We start from the raw sequence: 12,646 nt of genomic DNA on the forward strand, positions 1-12,646 counted from the left end.
TTCTTTTTTTTTTCATTTCAAACCGAAATTTCACGACTGTTTGAACATGATGATGATGGCCTATTCACCAATATCATTAATGGATAAAATATTGTTGGTAAGACGAGAGAAAATCCGATGTTTGTGAATACATTTACGGAAGATCTTTAAAAAAACGATTTTTCTACTTTCTAATGAAAATAATATCAATTAGAAATTTCAGTTTTATGACCAGCAACGAAAACACTTATACATACCGAAGAGATGCAAACGGAGAAATATCAAATTTCATTGTTGTTGATAGTTATAACATTTCGAAAATCTAAACAGGACAAAAATTGTAAAACAAAAACACAAGGAAACAATTACGACCCTTAATAACTACTCGGAATTGTCTTAAATGGTTATGTTTGGTATAAATTCTTTGGTGTTTATTTTCTCATCTGACTTATTGAGGAAACATACAAATTTGTGTTTTGACACATGTAATAATTATGTTTACGATGTGTGACTGAACAGCATTGAACAACAGCACACACTGCTGCACTGCACTGAAGATTTATCGTTTATCTAACTTGTTTTTCTAAAACAAAATTTGGTTGGTATAATTTATAGATTTCTATTCGGTTCGGTTGTAGTTTTTGGCAGGTTTAAGGATACACCATATATCCATTCACACTACAATAATAATTAAACTTTCTTTTGAGAAAACACTTGAAAAAAAGTGTTTGGTTTTATTTGACGTGGTACGTTTGAATGTACATTCAAAGCCAAAGAAGTTTTTTCTTTTTTTTTCATTGCAAACATTTACGATGATGATATTCTTAAATGGTTTGTTTATGCAAATGAAATTGAATTTACTTTCAATCAATTCGTTGAGATTTAAGTCATTTTTTATAAGATTAAACATAAAATGCACCGAATGTACACTTTTTCGCCAAAGAATGCATCTATTTAAACTGTGAATGGATGGTTTTTCCATGGATGACATGTATATCAAAGAGGGATGGAGTATAAATTAAAATTTGATTTTTAAGCGTAATGAGGCTAACATTCCATAAATGACAAGTGTATTGCTGTATCATGGTTGAAATCTGCTACTTCTTTTGTTGAAAGTATCGTTAGATATTTGAAAGAATATCTTTTACTTTCTATGCGTTTTTCTGTAGCCAGAGCTTTATATAATTTTTGCCTTCGCTGTCCATAACACGTGACTAAACTTTTCTGAAAGGTCACGTTCAGTTTCAGTTGGTTGCCTTATTTCAACAAATTGATACGAAATCTTTCAGTTTATTAGTTTTAACCTACAACTACAGCTATATAAACCATCATCATCTAATTTTGACGTTTCTGTCTGTCGGTAAATGATCTCACAGTTGTCTGCAGAAGTTTCGAAAATCATTGGCTACAATCGCGATATTGTCTGAGCAACGCAAAATCCAGCAAACATTTTTATGTTAAACAAAATGCTGGCACATTATCAAAGAAACATTTGTATTCTATACGTTGTTCCACATGTATAATATTGACATTTATTTATTAACAAAAATATATTCGACCTCCTACGAGGCTAACCCTTTGTCGAACAATAAGATTTCATGTTTCCAGTCGTTCATAAATTTTGACATAGACTTGCGCTTGTTGCAAAAATAAATATGTTAGTAGGACGCGTTGAACATATTTTCCGTGTTGTGTTTGTTTATTTAAAAAGGAATACGTAGGGCTGGAACAGCGAAGCCTGACCGCTAACATGAACTTATTTCAAGATAATATCATCGTAAAACGAACTCGACTTTATTGTAAATATTTGTGAACGTTGTCGAATTATCCACCACACACCTTTAACAACCCCCATTGTACTTTATGATTAACACTGGTCAACAATTTTCATTAAACGCATTAATTTTTATATGTGTCCACTATTATATGAATCTAATAAAAAGTATATTTTATTGAAACGAGCGGATCGTAAAGTTCTGTTTGCCTGGCTCTAACGATTGTTATTATGCAGTGTTTTTACGCACTATTTGTGTGTGTGTTTTTCCTCAACAATACCGTAAAATATGATGTATTATTAAGTCAAACACATAATTCGAGGACAATGTTTAAGTGTATCCGGGAAAATTATATTGTAGAAATTGTGGCATGTTTTTTTGGAACATTTAATAATGTCAGAGTTTATGATCTGTTTATTGTTTGCTCAGTACAAACAGTTATTAAATTTTTATGGCACACTTGGAGAAAGTGGAAAATTAGAAATTAGGAAAAGTTTGCCTGGAAACGTGTTCTCGTGGGTTTGGAAGTAGATTGCCTTATTACATCTCTAAAAAAATCCAATTAAATACAAACAAAGGTGTTGTTGCTGAACAAATGAACGAGACTTTTATTTTTTCTCACACTCATGATTCTTCTTTTACCGACAGATACCTAATAATCAGTACTACTATCGGATCTATTACTTCATTTGTAAGTATTTTCAAGAGATTGATTTCAAATCTTTTACTTCAACTTTTTAAAACATGTTTTTTGATATATAAGACCGTATTATGCAGAGTAGTCGCTTATTCCTGTAGTCGCTATCGATAATAGATGAAACTCGTCAGGGACAGTGGTCAATGTCAATCATAACATACGGACCATACTTCCAACGGCCAAACGAATGAGCTCTTAAGCAGAAATGATTCTCAATCAATAGTGTTTGGTTTCGATCTTTGAGATTTAAGCAGTTCAGAAAAAGCACATCTCATCATTATCAGGCAATGGCGAAGAAAAGACTAACTACAAAAACACTTCCATACTAGGTCGCCAAATTCAATCAGTCGTCAAGCTCATCTTCAATTTAAAAATCGACGAAAAGCAAGCTCCAGCTCCAGCCTTAAGTATCCTCATGTTGTTTATTTATTAAAATTCATTTTTGAATTTTCGTGTAACACTTTGTGCTCTCTCAATACTTGCAAAATCCGATGAATAGACATTATGTCTATGGGGAATTCAAAATCATGACTACAAATCTTAAGATAACTTTGTTGTACATACATGCCACATCATAATAGAGTGTATAGATTTAAAGAGAGAGAAAAAAATCGATGAAGTTTCGGTTAAAAATGAAAAATGGCATTGCTTATGATCTGTATCTGGGCAAGTAAATATACCGAAAAAAATCTAATCCCTACTCTCAAATCCTAGCAGTAAATGATAAATTTACTTGGCTCTCCATTTCTCCGTGTTCCATTTTCGTATATCATCAATATCAATTTTGGATGAAATGCTGGAAAGTATGAAACAACAAAATAGATTCGTAACATAACTGAACAAAATGCCAAACTTTTTTCTACCATACTTTCGGTCATCGAGAAATGTTCAACTTTTACATCGGTTTTATCGAAAGAAGCCAATACTCCTGTGGGGATTTGTTATTCTTCCAAGAAACATAGTAAATCGATTGGGCTCAATGTTGTTGTTCAATTTAAGAATCAGGAAAAAGGTGTAAAGTGGGTTTTAGTTGGGGTTATGAAATGGGATCTGCGTATGTATCCTTTACACATTGGTATTGATGTACACGAAAGTCATGTGATATACAAAAACGATATGAAGCAGAGGATAATGTTTTTTTAGGCATATGCACTACTCCCTTCGAGAGAGGATAGAAATAGTAATAAGAACCAAATGTGTAATATATGCTGCAGAAAGAGACTTTCATTATTTTTACACAAAAAAGACGTTGAAAATCTCAAATTGATTGACTCACTCCCATCTCGTAACATTTGTGATATACAGTGAACGACATCTCAAATGTCTCACTGCCATTTTTTTCAGAGAATGTCATTGTGAATTTGCAATGACACAATAAAATTCTCAGAAAAATTTGACAGTGAGACATTTGAGATGTCGTTCACTGTATTATGAAATTCTTGAAACATTACCAGGTTTCCATTTACATTACATTAGGTGAAAATTAATTTTTTACTGACGCTGAACGGTAAAATCACCACCAGTATAATTCTTGAATATTACGTAGTTTCAGAGGAACGGATCTGTTACTTCATAATTAATTTTAAATTTGTGTATTTGTAGCAACAAGAACCCTGTCAAGTAAAAAGGAATTAAAGAAAGCAAATATTTCTATAATGAAAAAAAACTCTACATTATTTCCAACTAACGCAAAAATCACTCTTATGAGCAGGGCTGTAGGTGTAGGTAGGGATGTAGGTTACGGTCATAAACAGATAGGTGATGACTAATAGCTATCTGTTATTGTCTCTGCCATTAGTCATGAATTATAATAATGATAGGTCTTAGCGAATCTACTACTTCACAATTTCTAGGTGATCGAGATATTGCTAGTCTAAGTGTACATTTTGTTGACAAGATATAAATATCACAATATATTCGCAATATTTTGCAATCATTTAAATCTACATACGTAAGAAAATGTTTTGTAAACTAACAAATAAAGACATCATGCGGAGTGACCACGCAGCATGACAATCCTTTTGTTATCCTGATTCAGCCAAAAAAAAATCAGAATAATAAAAAATCGTATAACTACACAACTTCCACTATAACACAATAACATTATTCCAGATGAAATTCTGTGTGCGGTCTTCATACTCAGACCCAATTCTCGTTTTCATTTATAATAATACAACCGAGAATACAACATATTTGATACTTTATTTGACCAAAATATTACATTCTTTTATGGATTATTTGTTATTCAGTCAGTTAGGAATAAAAAAAATTGAAAAGACATAATAATTTTCATTCATAAAAAGCATATAATAATCGAATGAACAAAAAAGGTAAAAATGTCATTCATAAATTTGTTACTTAATTTTTTTTCCATAATGTTGTTATGTTGAATGATTTTTTATTTTGCTGTATGTGATGTCTCTTTAATCCATTTCGAGATCGTATATTTTTGTAGATCTTATGGAAACGTTAGGATTAAGGATCTTTGAATAGGGCGTAAAATCTAATATTGCCTTTTTATTGTCGTGAATGAAAATGTACCTTTTATTGGTAGTGTTTGATATTGAAGAGGCATTTTAGCACATGAGAAGAAAGAAGCTAAAAAAGTCGACCCAAATCTTTACAGATAATTGAAATATATATTTTTATGTGTTTTAAAGCAAAGTCGAGTGTCTCAATGTGAAACAGGTACGAACAATTGAAACAACATCGGATCTAAGAAATTTGAGATTGCAACATAAGTTGGATAAGGCAACAAATCTTGACAGTCTGTTATTATTCGTAAACATGCGTTGATAGAAAATAGAGATGTTTTCATGAAAAAAATGTTTTTGGACGACTATTTTCAATTGCAACAGCTAAGATCGGTAGTCTAACCTTTTAAACTAATGAATTTTGTATCTTTTTATATGAAGTAGATTAGAGCAAAACACTAAAGATACCCAAAAAAGTCAGTGTCAAATTTGTCAAATTAAGGTGGTATTTTGACTGCGTTAAAACGAAGTTTGTTTGCTAGAGAGGGTATTGATGATTACCCGTGCCGTCTGTGAACGACTGAATATTGAATGTTTCTAACCTATATTTTACAACTCTATTAGATTGGATTCAAATGTACTTTGGAGTCTACAAATTTTGCATAAGTAATATCCCACAAAACCCTCAAAAGAGGAATAGCTGACACATTTGAGATCCGTGTCAAATTTTAAAACATTTTGATACCAGCATGGGCGACGAATTCTGCAGAGGAACGCAAACATTGTAGACAAAAAAATTACCCTTGTGGGACGAAAGGAACGCCATCTGTTATCAATTCTCTGTATCATACGGATTTTGTTAGTATTAACAAACTTTTCTTATCAAATCGGTTCTTTCAGCATGACCATGACCAAATGTATGTAAATGTGTGAAAACCTTTCAATGCTAGTTTTCTCCGGTTCTGCAGAACCAATTTTAATGATATGTAGGTAGTTGAACTTATATAGGGGTAATTCCAGCAGCTATCTACGGTACTTCTCAGAATTTTACAATGGAATTCTACAGAACAACAAAGAAATTTCAATGAAATTCTTGTGAATTTTATAAAATTCTCAGAAGTAATGTGGATAGCTGCTGGAATGAGCCGTATGTTGATTTCCACAACAGTCTTTGTCAATATTCATCAATAGACCGTGTGAAGTATAAATAATTTATTTTTAATTGATGTAGATTATTATTCTGTAGAACAAAAGTGTAAACAGAATATGTGAAAAATGTCTGCTTGATTTTATATCTCACTTTAAAAGCTGTAATTTGAATGAGACTAAAAGGATATCCTAACCATTCTAATTCTTTCTAATTGGATTCTTACTAAGATTGTAATAAGCGTTATGGCATCGGGATGGCAACAATATTTTTCAATAATTTCTATAAAAAAATTAAATATTTTTTCAATGGTTTTCATGGAAAATCTTTTTTTTTTAATTGAAATATGTAACTTTTTTCTCAAAATCGCACACGGTCTTTAGGAAATTTTTTAAATTGTCGCCCATATATTGTGTCACGAACTCCTCGTGAAGGGTTACAAAGGAGACTCGACTCCCACTACCATTTACTAAAGACTGAAGGAATTGTTCGTCACTTGATACGATTAACTATATATAGTATTTGTATTCATGATACCCAGCACAAAATTTCACTTTTTAAAATTAACAACCTTTTTAACTCAAAACTTTTCTTAATTTTATAATCAGAACTATTTAACATTCGTTTTAATAATATTTTTTATTTATTTCAGCTTTTCAATTACAAAACTTTCCTTGAACAATTATGAAAGCCGAAAATATTCCAAAAACTATTCACTTCGTTTTCAAGCCGCCTTAAACAATATAATAATTTTAATTCATTGAAGGTAATAATGTCATGTAACTTCCTTAACTTTGTAATACCCAAACAAAAGGCCAAAAACTTTTATCATGTTGGTTCTGTTGTTTGTTTGAGCATTTTCTCGTGTTTTAAAATAGTAGGTATGTTCTTTGTAGTGAGGTACCATTAATAACAATCTACATTACATAACAACCATAAAAATAAATATAAAATGTCTTCTCTATTGTTTTTCGTGACGTTGTCACACACTGAGAAAAGGTCAAGATGGCGCCATTGATAATCATATTATTATACAATAATTGAACAATTTTATTGATTTCGGTTTTTATTTTGTTGCATTTTGCTGTATATGCCCTGTGCATTTTTGTGGAAGTAGGAAATCGTAACACATATATTGTCTTTGTAGCCAGTTACCTGCCGTATTTGAAAATCCTAATCCTTTACAAGGATCTGGGTTCATATTGGCGACAATGTTTTGTTAAAAGGAACAGTATAGACCATTTTAATGAGCTAGCAATTATGTTGAACAGGCTTACTTGTTTATTTACAAAGATCTGATGAACTTTTTTTTTAAATAAAATTTTCATAAATTCCAGAATCTGCGGTGAAGAATGGGTCGAATTTAATTTTATTTTCTATATTATCTGTTATTGATTATCGACAGCGTTGGTTATAAAGAAACGATGCTATTGCTCATAATGTGACCTTATATAACAAAATGAATGATAAAACAAATGAAGTAAAAGATTTTCTATTTATCTGTTGCAACAAAAGAAGTAGTAGACTTGATAGTTAAAATGATGTAATCTGAGAGATCAGTTGTTAAAATTGCTCAAACTTAATGGGGATCATGTAATCTTTTGTTTGAAGTAGAAGATCGAAGGTGTAATTCGGTACTGATGAAGAAGTAGAAATAGAAACGTTGGCAATAGATTTGAGTTTATGGTTTTTACGCTTTTAATACAACGATCTAAAAAAATGATTTTCATATCTCTTGTGCACAGTGACTAATGAACCAAGCACAATAATTTATTGAACAGACTCATTAATTCAACGTTTTAAACATTGAATACGAATGAGAAAAACCATTGTCAAAATGCCCATATTTCAATCACGAAGTTTAAAAAAAAAACACATTTCGTTGTTAAATTAAATAAAAAATAATAAACGAAAACACGACCAACAACACACAATCGAAACACTACACACTAAATTCAAGTTTTATATTTACATTTAAGATTAAAAACTATGCTACCTACTTAAGCCATGCGTCAATTATAAAACAAACATGTTTTTAACGTTCAACTTGTTATTTTAATTTTATTAGCTCAACTGCAATGTTCTATTGTTTATTGTTAATTTTTGAATAATTTAAAATTGCCTTTCATGACAAAAATTTCCAACAAAAATTTTCTCGAAACGACACGAAAAAAAAGTCAATCGTTCGAATGTCGAGAATTCACTTGTCGTGACTGAACACAGCACTAATGTTGCATGTATAGTTTGGTCCTTAATGCATAGTAAGTATGAAACAACGATAACATTTCTGAAGTAAATTAATTTCAATAGGCAAAATGCTTATGCTCAAAATTTCAGAAAATGTTGGACCGCAAATGTATGCGCTAATGGAGATTTATTGATTTTGCGATGGTGCATTTTTTCTTTGGTATGCACCTGTTGCCATAGTGTATTTAAAACAAAATGTTCTGTTGGTGTTCCGAAAAACATAGTCACAACAATCCCGATTTCTCACCTAATAAACAATGATTCTTTGTCGCGGACACAGCAATTTTAGAACAAACAAAAATAAAAATTCTCACAAAAAGTTGCCATCAACTCAGGAAGCAATATAACATCCTCACATAGTTAAACCCAAAATCTATCTTAAAACAACACTATTGTCTTATTGTGTGGCTTTTATAACATTCGTGTGTGAATTTAAGTTTCTTTTATTATCTTTTTAGCCCCGTACGAAGTACTGGGGGCTTATAAGATTAATATGCCGTTTGTAACACGTCGAATTGGTAGCAGACAGTAAGGGCAAAGCATTTGGTTATGTTCATAGACTACGAATCCGCAATAAAAAAAATGTCCGTCCGTCCGTCCGTCTGTGACCTCTCTAGCTTGAGTAAATCACAACCTTTTCTCAAAATTGTTTTTTTCCCTGATTGGTATCGACAAAAGTAAGGTCAAGTTCGAAAATGGGCATGGTACGGTCGGCCCTTCCAGAGCTAGGGCCCTATAGGTGTTTTTCAGTCTTTCGACGATATCTACCGAAATACGCACGCAATAGCTGCTTGTGATATATCAAATGAAAGGTATTGACGAGTAGAACAAAGTTGCTGAACATTGTTTTTGGGTAAGATGCAACTCGGGCTTGTCGGGAAGGCTCAAAGGTCGGTACTCGGCCCTAAGTGTTTTTTGCACATAAATCGAGTAAATCTCATCCGATTTTGCTAGATTTAGTTTTTTATGGAAGGTAATTGAATACCGAAAAGAACGTGGCGAAAAAAGTTTCAAATTTGGGCCCTTGGACTAAGGCCGCTACGCGGCCCTAAGTGTTTTTTGCACATAAATCGAATAAATCTCATTCGATTTTGCTAGTTTTTGTTTCGTTTGAGAGATAATTGAATACCGAAAAGAACGTGGCGAAAAAAGTTTCAAATTTGGGCCCTTGGACTAAGGCCGCTACTCGGCCCTAAGTGTTTTTTGTACATAAATCGAGTAAATCTCATCCGATTTTGCTAGATTTAGTTTTTTTATGGAAGGTAATTGAATGCCGAATAGAATGATGGCGAAAAAAGTTTCGAATTTGGGCCCTTGGACTAAGGCCGCTACTCGGCCCTAAGTGTTTTTTGCACATAAATCGAGTATATATCATCCGATTTTGCTAGTTTTTGTTTCGTTTGAGAGATAATTGAATACCGAAAAGAACGTGGCGAAAAAAGTTTCAAATTTGGGCACTTGGACTAAGGCCGCTACGCGGCCCTTAGTGTTTTTTGCACATAAATCGAGTAAATCTCATCCGATTTTGCTAGATTTAGTTTTTTATGGAAGGTAATTGAATGCCGAATAGAATGATGGCGAAAAAAGTTTCAAATTTGGGCCCTTGGACCAAGGCCGCTACTCGGCACTAAGTGTTTTTTGCACATAAATCGAGTAAATATCATCCGATTTTGCTAATTTTTGTTTTATTTGAGAGGTAATTGAATACTCAATGGAAAGTTGGCAAAAAATTTTGGGTTTCTAAAATAATGTCGTAAATTGTTGGTTTTATTTGAGAGGTACTTCGTACGGGCTTTCGTAATTGCGCTCTGCGCAATTTTAAAAATGAACACTTTCAGTAAATTTGTCTTGCATTTTGGTAACAGACGCATTAGAGGGTTGTAGACGTATTAGGGTTCCGGGCGTATTACGGCTACGGACGTATTATGGTTACGGACGAAATAGGATTACGGGTCGTACGGGGCTAAGTCGCAGCAAACGCTCCGACTGTTCTGATGCCTTGTTTTTTGTTAGTTCCAACAAGAAGCTCTTAACATATTTTGTCCGATGCGGTGACAATTAATTTATTTTTGGCTTGTATTTTACTTCTATCGCGATTTTGTTACGAGGTAACGGCTGTAATAAATTGTAGGCGGTAAAAAAAGGATTTTTTTTCTGTTTCAAAAGCTAAACATTTTTGCGCGAAAAAAATGCTAATTCAAATATTTGACAATTTGGTGTACAATAAAAATACATTTTTGTGATCCAAAGATGTTAAAAGAGTGAATGTGTTAGCATCATCGGGACAAAAATAGCAAAACCACGACGACAAAATTTATACACAGATTCGAATACACATCTCTGGTGGGAACCAAATCAAAGAAAGACAGTGATTGATTGCAGTTTTGTATTTTCAGCATTTTTCAGTATACGAACTTTGAAATATTCACAAAATTTCATGTATCTACCTCCCTGTCTATATAGTCTAATGTAAAATGAGTATATAGAGTATACTTGCGCCACATATGGGTCGTAGCAAACTACTGTTGTCGGATTTGTGGTGTCATAAAATCTAGTTACTTTTATTTAAAAATAAAACGAAAATTATTTTCATGCAATGAGATGAGACATAATTGAAACCACGACGAAAACCTTAAAACTGATACGACATTGAGAGGCGCATATTGTTGTGTGTCGAACATCAATTATTTTGCAAATAAAATGCAATGGAACAAACACAACAGCTCATTTTGTAACACATCTTAAATGTACAAGAACTTTTTGTATTTTTTTTTTTCAGTTGAAACATTCGGTTGCAATCGTTTTGAAGTAGCATACCTTCTATACTAGCTGCTCGTTTTATTGTTGATTTTGTTTGTAGGTACATTATATTATAATAAAACAACATTGTAGAGATGATTGTTGTTCCGATAAATATACCCATGCAGCAAAATCAAGCGTCGAAATAAATTAATTTTAATTGGATAGATATGAGATGAGTGTACACCCACAATTCTGTTAAAATTGAAAATTTACAATGTTGTATATGTGTTTATATTGTTCATTTTTGCATTATTTTGTATGTTAAAATTTTCGAAAAAAATAAAATAAAATCGGTAACTGGTTTGATCGAATGGAAATTATACGCTCTCCTAGCATTTCGATGAATTAACAAAAATGGAAGAATTGAAGATAAAGCAGAGGCAATCTACAGAAAAATTCTGGCCAGTGACGAAACTCCTCTGAATACGGACCTTCGAATGCCCAGAATCGAAAGACTGAAATCGAGAAACCCTCCCGTTTCGACAGCTGAATTTTTGCACAATATCGATTTCAACCCGAAAGAAGTGTGGAAAGAGACTTGGGCTAACGCAAACATTGCCATTGACCTTTTCGACAATTGAATCACACTCATCTAAGTCTAAAGAGTTCATCCTACAACGTAAACTGTGGTGCAATCTGAACAGGCTGCGAACTGCTCCACAAATGGAAATTGATAAACGATCCCAGCTGTGCTTGTGGCTGCCAACGCCAAACAATGAAACATATCCTCATGGACTGTCCAATCAACAAATAGTATGGCAATGTGAAGGATATCATAAGACTGCCAGATCAGGCAATTAATTGGCTCGCGAAACTGAATTTGTGATTCCCGTAAATGACTGTGATAATTTGTTCTGGTCGGTGTTCCTTTGTAGTTTGTACAGAAAAAATGTACAGTTAAACTAACGAAGTAAAAGATTTTCCCACAAACAACAAGCTATGCTTACTCCCATCAAGTAAAGGGACTCATAACGTCAAAAGAAGCAAAGTTGACGTTTCCGTGTTAGTGGTGTGTGTGATATAATTTTTCAATGATTTTCGGGTTATAATTCCTCTAGGTAGTCTACCTCTATGCTTCCATCTAAAATAATATGCCGCGAGTAAAGCACTAAGATCTTCAATATTTCCACTGCAATTTAATGGTGACTGAATGAATACTTTTTCCAGCGCAATATTAAGGGCGTACGAAAAAAAAGAAGCTGACAAATGTTCCCTTAAAATATTTATTCATGTACGGAATGGGATATAAATTAATACTTAAAATGAACATCCAACATAATTTGCATACTATTACTAAACATCCCCTATAATCCCAATCTTACAACCATTCTACACGACTTTCAATGCGTATAATTCAACAATATGATCCTCTACTTTATTAGAGAAAAGATGCAGAGGACATTAATTTAATTGTTAGTTTCAAACTGAATATTCATAGTTGATGTTACTTATACCCTTATACCGTGCTGTACAACGAAAATATAAATTCAAATATCTATCTGACAAACACTCTCCGCCACCATGT

Source organism: Bradysia coprophila, unplaced genomic scaffold, assembly GCF_014529535.1.
Source record: "Bradysia coprophila strain Holo2 unplaced genomic scaffold, BU_Bcop_v1 contig_350, whole genome shotgun sequence".
NCBI lineage: Eukaryota > Metazoa > Arthropoda > Insecta > Diptera > Sciaridae > Bradysia > Bradysia coprophila.